The following is a 7,500-nucleotide window of genomic DNA, read 5'->3' as shown; positions in this document are numbered from 1 at the left end:
GAAACGCTTGTCGAATTTAGGCAAGGTGAGTCTTCCAACTCTAAGCCTAAGATTAATTATATTAAAGGTGGGGGAGCCAAATTCCATAAAACTCCCCAAAGTACGGAGTTTCCAAGAAGGCCACCACTACCTAGCAAAGATTGGAAGAAAGGAGGCAAGCCCGAATTCAAGCCGAAGGAAAATTGCTTCTTATGTGATGGTCCCCATTGGGCTAGAGATTGTCCGAAGAGGAAGTCCTTAAGTGCCATGCTCGAAGAGAGGGAAACTCACGAGCACACGCAAATGGGTTGTATACAACTCCTTAACTCACTGAAGGCTAGTCCAATCCCAACCAACAATACGAAGAACGCCCTAATGTACGTGGCGGCACGTATCAACGGGAAAGATGCCCAAGTCATGGTAGACACCGGCGCATCTCACAACTTCGTAAGGAAGGAGGAGGCCATGAGGCTTGGCCTCAAACTCGACAAAGGTCAAGGGTGGTTGAAAACGGTGAACGCGGAGGCTAAACCGCTAGATGGCATGGCCCGTAACGTGGAGTTGCACCTTGGCACTTGGCAAGGTAACGTAAACTTCTCCATTGCTCCTATGGATGACTTTGATATTGTACTTGGCATGGAATTTCTTAGGCAATTCAATGTGGTACCACTCCCTCGCTACAACACGGTGTGTATAATGGAGGGAGGCCCTTGCATGATTCCAACAATGCACAAGCCAAGTACTTCCAACCGCCTCTCCGCCATGCAACTCAAGAAAGGAGTAAAGAAAGGGGAGCCTACATTCCTTGCTACTCTACGCGAGGAAGAAGAAGCTACTCCCAAGGAGCCACCGAAGGAGGTTAGCCAAGTCCTTGAGGAGTTCAAGGATGTCATGCCACCACAACTACCCAAGAAACTTCCACCAAGGAGGGAGGTGGATCATTGCATCGAGTTGGAGCCCGGTGCGAAACCACCCGCAAAAGCACCATATCGCATGTCTCCACCGGAGCTAGAGGAGCTAAGGAGACAACTTAAGGAGCTTCTGGATGCCGGTTATATTCAACCGTCGAAAGCACCTTATGGAGCACCCGTCTTGTTCCAAAAGAAGCACGATGGTTCATTAAGGCTATGCATCGATTATAGGGCGCTCAACAAGGTTACCATCAAGAACAAGTACCCTATACCGTTGATAGCCGATTTGTTTGATCAACTTGGAGGAGCAAGGTACTTTACCAAACTTGACTTGAGGTCGGGGTACTACCAAGTTAGAATTACGGAGGGTGATGAGCCAAAGACTACGTGTGTTACTCGATATGGAGCATACGAATTCCTCGTCATGCCTTTTGGTCTCACCAACGCACCCGCCACTTTCTGCACTCTCATGAACAAGATCTTCCATCCTTACTTGGACAAATTCGTGGTGGTCTATTTGGATGACATTGTCATCTATAGCAAGACGCTAGAGGAGCACATCCACCACCTACGAATTGTGTTCAAGGTTCTAAAGGATAATGAGCTTTACGTGAAGAGAGAGAAGTGCTCGTTTGCAACCAATGAGGTGTATTTCCTCGGCCATAAGATCAAGGATGGCAAGCTGCACATGGATGAAGCCAAAGTGAAAGCCATCCAAGAGTGGGATCCTCCAACCAAGGTGAGTGAGCTGCGATCTTTTCTTGGTCTCGTTAACTATTACAGGAGGTTTATCAAAGGGTATTCTGCCCTGGCCGCACCACTCACCGATCTGCTAAAGAAGAACAAGACATGGAGTTGGTCCACCCAATGCCAACAAGCCTTTGAGGACTTGAAGGAGGCTATTATGAAGGAACCCGTGTTGGCATTGCCCGATTGCTCCAAACCATTCGAGGTGCACACTGATGCTTCCGACTTTGCCATAGGGGGCGTGTTGATGCAAGAAAGGCATCCAATCGCATTTGAAAGCCGCAAGCTCAACGACACGGAGAGGAGGTATACGGTCCAAGAGAAGGAGATGACCGCCATCATCCACTGCTTGCGCACTTGGAGACATTACTTGCTGGGGTCCAAATTCGTGGTAAAGACTGACAACGTGGCCACAAGCTATTTCCAAACTCAAAAGAAGTTAAGCCCCAAGCAAGCTCGTTGGCAAGACTTTCTTGCCGAGTTCGACTACAAGCTCGAATACAAGCCCGGTACAGCCAATGTAGTTGCCGATGCATTAAGTAGGAAAGCCGAACTAGCATCGATAACCAAGTTCCAAGGGGAACTACCCAACCTACTAAAGGAGGGCATGGACCATGATGTTGTGGCCAAGCAACTCCTACAACTTGCCATGGAGGGCAAGACTAAGAGGTTTTGGGTTGAGGACGGCCTTCTCTACACTAAGGGGCATCGCATCTACGTACCAAGGTGGGGCAACCTAAGGAAGAATTTGATCAAGGAATGCCATGACACCAAATGGGCCGGCCACCCGGGGCAAAAGCGTACGAGAGCTTTGTTGGAGACCAACTATTATTGGCCACAAATGCGGGACGATGTCGAAATGTATGTAAAGACCTGCCTTGTTTGTCAACAAGACAAGGTGGAACAGCGACAACCCGCAGGTTTATTGGAGCCACTACCAACTCCGGAGAGACCATGGGAGAGCATCTCCATGGACTTCATCATTAGCTTACCCAAGTCCGAGGGATGTAGCACGATAATCGTCGTAGTTGATCGATTCTCCAAGTATGCTACATTCATTGCCGCGACAAAGGAGTGTCCAGCTGAGGAGACGGCACGGCTATTCTTCAAGCACGTGGTGAAGTATTGGGGACTCCCAAGATCAATTATAAGTGATCGAGACTCAAGGTTCACCGGAAGGTTTTGGACGGAGTTATTCAAGCTCATGGGCTCGGAGTTGCATTTCTCTACAAGCTTCCATCCACAAACAGATGGGCAAACCGAGCGAGCTAATGCGCTATTAGAGCTATATCTACGGCACTTTGTGAGTGCCAATCAACATGATTGGGCAAAGCTGCTAGATGTTGCCCAATTCTCCTACAACTTGCAACGGAGCGAGTCCACCAATCGAAGTCCATTCGAGTTAGCCACGGGGCAACAACCACTCACTCCACAAACACTTGTTACCAAGTATGGAGGAAGGAGTCCTGCCGCATTCAAGATTGCCAAAGGTTGGCATGAACAAGTGGACTTAGCAAGGTCGTACCTTCATAAGGCCACCAAGAAGATGAAGAAGTGGGCGGATGCCAAAAGAAGGCACGTGGAGTATCAAGTGGGAGACTTGGTGTTCATCAAAATCCTTTCATCCCAACACAAGTCTACCCGAGGACTACACAAAGGCCTTGTTCGTCGATACGAGGGACCATTTCCAATCGTCAAGAAGGTGGGCAAGGTATCTTATAAGGTGGAGTTACCTCCTACACTCAAACTTCACCCAGTCTTCCATGTGAGTTGTCTAAAACCATACTACAAGGATGAGGAAGACCAAACAAGAGGGGAGTCCAAGCGAGCACCGATAGGGGTCTACAACACTTATGACAAGGATGTGGAGAGCATCTTAGCTGATCGAGTAGTTCGTGGAAGGGACAACCATCCGAGTCATGAGTACTTGGTGAAATGGAAGGGACTTCCCGATAGCGAAGCAAGTTGGGAACCTGCTATCGCACTTTGGCAATTTGACGATCATATCAAGAGGTTCCATGAAGCAAGCTCGACGAGGACGTCGACGGCATAGGTGGGGGAGAATGTCACGGTTAAAGCATTTCATCAAACACTTGGTGAGCATTCTCTCCATTATGGGCCTTATAATCCACTTTGGGCCTATTTTGGGCCTTACAATGGGCCAAGCCATGTACATATCCATTCTAGATGTTTCTTTAGATATTTTATGTAAAGTAGGTGGGAGTAGGTGGGAACCATTCTCCACCGTAGGATTAAAACAATTATAGCCGTAGGATTAAGCTTTGTATGCCTATAAATAGGTGGAGGCCTCATTTGGCCAAACCATCCAAGAAATCTCATCTATACTTGTAAAGCTCTCTTTCAAGTAATATTCTTTCATTCTCCCAAATTCTCTTTGTGCTCTAGCTTTCTTTGCTTAGCTTTCTCTTTTAGTGGGCAAAAGGCTTACTTAGTTGCAACAAAGGGTCGGAATAGCAACTAAGGCCGCACGGCTTGAAGGGTAAACAAACAAGTCCGTGACACAAGGCCGCCAAGGCCGCCAAGGCCACCAAGGCACAAAGCAGCCGCCAAGGCACAAGGATGGATGCGTGCCAACCCCTTGCCACCAATGCTAACCCGGGGCCCATCCACATTCATACGTATACTTAAAATAGGCCCAAACAAGTCCACCTAAAAGCAGGCCTTGCACCGAGAAGGAAATGGGGTTCGCCTGGAAACCACCATAAATGCCGAACTGAGGCTCATCGTTCCTTTGCTCAGGCCAAAACTGTTACATGGTGCCCCAACTATTGGTTACAAAACTTGTTGGTGCGTTGCTTTGCCCAACCACTGTGCCATGGTGTCCCCCAGCCAAGCCTAGGGTGGTGCCACCGATGCCCCATGCCATGGCCACCATGCCCCACGCCATGGCCACCGATGCCCCATGCCATGCCCACTGATGCCCCATGCCATGGCCACCGATGCCCCATGCGATGCTCACCGTGCCCCATGAGATGCCCACCGTGCCCCATGCCATGCCCATCGGCTTTGCCATCATGCCCAAGGATGGCAAAGGGGTTAGTCTCCATGAAATTATGTGTGTGGACCCAATATAAGGTGTAGCACTTGTAGTGCCCATCGTTGGGGCATCCGTGTGCCATGCCTTGCCCCGTTGGCGGCATCCGTGTGCCATGCCGTGCCTCGCCGCCCCACCACGTACGCATTTTGCCGCAATTTCGTGCAATTTCCGTGCAACATAAAGTTCCAAAAAATCACATGGATCATTTTAAAGCATTCCCAACAAAAAAAACCAACCTCCAACCCATTTCCTATTTTATTCGAATTTTTCTTAGTTTTTCGGCAAAAAAATTATAAAAAATTCTATGTTGCTCCAAAAATTACAAATCCAATTCCATAATGTTCTACCCATTTTTCTAAGCATCCCTGCAAAAAATCTCATCAAAATTCGATGTCTAGAGCAAAAAAAGGCCATTATGACTCCTCGATTCCCACCGATGCCCCATGCCATGCCCATCGATGCCCCATGCGATGCCCACCGTGCCCCATGCGATGCCCACCGTGCCCCATGCGATGCACACGATGCCCACCGATGCCCCATGCGATGCCCACCGTGCCCCATGCGATGCCCACCGATGCCCCATGCGATGCCCACCGATGCCCCATGCCATGCCCACCGATGCCCCATACCATGCCCACCGTGCCCCATGCCATGCCCATCGGCTTTGCCATCATGCCCAAGGATGGCAAAGGGGTTAGTCTCCATGAAATTATGTTTGTGGACCCAATATAAGGTGTAGCACTTGTAGTGCCCATCGTTGGGGCATCCGTGTGCCATGCCTTGCCTCGTTGGGGGCATCCGTGTGCCATGCCGTGCCTCGCCGCCCCACCACGTACGCATTTTGCCGCAATTTCGTGCAATTTCCGTGCAACATAAAGTTCCAAAAAATCACATGGATCATTTTAAAGCATTCCCAACAAAAAAAACCAACCTCCAACCCATTTCCTATTTTATATGAATTTTTCTTAGTTTTTCGGCAAAACAATTATAAAAAATTCTATGTTGCTCCAAAAATTACAAATCCAATTCCATAATGTTCTACCCATTTTTCTAAGCATCCCTGCAAAAAATCTCATCAAAATTCGATGTCTAGAGCCAAAAAAATGGCCATTATGACTCCTCGCTGAAATTGATATCTGAGCCTGCCAGAAAGAAAATGGCTAAATAAGCTCTTTAGGGGGGTGGTACCTGCCTGCTTCAACAGCGAGCCCCCCCCCCGGCCTGCCAGCGCTGCCCACACCCCCCAGCGGGGGTGTGGGCACAATGGCAGGTCTCGTCGGCAGGTGGGGGCCACCATGCACCGGTAACGGTGCCGGGTGGGCCCCACCGTCGGCGACCAGCAGGTGGGCCCGGGGGGGCGGGGCTTGGGCGGTGCGGTGCGGTGCGGGAAAAAAAGTGGAATGTGAGGGCTTGTCCGGTTCGATCGATTGCTTCGTGTGGCTATTGCTATGGTTCTGCATGCTGCGGCATTTGTGGGCGATGCTTCTTCATGGATGCTTATTCGGTGACTGTTGGGGGCGCTGCCTGAAACGGGGGACGAAGGACACCTGCACTCGTGCGGGAGTCTCTCTGAACCTTGCTTGGGGGGCAATCTCGGTGGGATCCGGGTGGGTGTTTGTGCGGGGTATATGCTTCTTCATGGATGCTTGTTCGGTGACTGTTGGGGGCGCTGCCTGAAATGGGGGACGAAGGACACCTGCACTCGTGCGGGAGTCTCTCCGAACCTTGCTTGGGGGGCAATCTCGGTGGGATCCGGGTGGGTGTTTGTGCGGGGTATGCTTCTTCATGGATGCTTGTTTGGTGATTGCTGGGGGCGCTGCCCGAAATGGGGGACGAAGGACACCTGCACTCGTGCGAGAGTCTTTCCGAACCTTGCTTGGGGGGCAATCTCGGCGGGATCCAGGGGGGTGTTTGTGCGGGGGTATGCTACGGTGCCTAGGCATGCAGCACCATGTCGGAAACTCGGAATGTGTGGGCTTATGCGGTGCGATCCATTGCTTCATATGGCTATTGCCATGGTTTTGCATGCTGCGGCATTTGTGGGCGATGCTTCTTCATGGATGCTTGTCCGGTGACTGTTGGGGGCGCTGCCTGAAATGGGGGACGAAGGACACCTGCACTCGTGTGGGAGTCTCTCCGAACCTTGATTGGGGGGCAATCTCGGTGGGATCCGGGTGGGTGTTTGTGCGGGGTATGCTTCTTCATGGATGCTTGTTTGGTGACTGCTGGGGGCGCTGCCCGAAATGGGGGACGAAGGACACCTGCACTCGTGCGGGAGTCTCTCCGAACCTTGCTTGGGGGGCAATCTCGGTGGGATCCGGGTGGGTGTTTGTGCGGGGTATGCTTCTTCATGGATGCTTGTTTGGTGATTGCTGGGGGCGCTGCCCGAAATGGGGGACGAAGGACACCTGCACTCGTGTGGGAGTCTTTCCGAACCTTGCTTGGGGGGCAATCTCGGCGGGATCCGGGTGGGTGTTTGTGCGGGGGTATGCTACGGTGCCTAGTGTCACGTCCCGCGAAAAAGGACTTCCCGATAACGAAGCAAGTTGGGAACCTGCTAATAACGAAGCAAGTTGGGAACCTGCTATCGCGCTTTGGCAATTTGAAGATCATATCAAGAGGTTCCATGAAGCAAGCTCGACGAGGACGTCGACGGCATAGGTGGGGGAGAATGTCACGGTTGAAGCATTTCATCAAACACTTGGTGAGCATTCTCTCCATTTTGGGCCTTACAATCCATTATGGGCCTTGTAATCCACTTTGGGCCTATTTTGGACCTTACAATGGGCCAAGCCATGTACATAT

The sequence above is a fragment of the Ziziphus jujuba genome, chromosome 7 (genome assembly GCF_031755915.1).
Source record: "Ziziphus jujuba cultivar Dongzao chromosome 7, ASM3175591v1".
Classification (NCBI taxonomy): domain Eukaryota; kingdom Viridiplantae; phylum Streptophyta; class Magnoliopsida; order Rosales; family Rhamnaceae; genus Ziziphus; species Ziziphus jujuba.
This window is presented reverse-complemented; position numbering follows the sequence as displayed.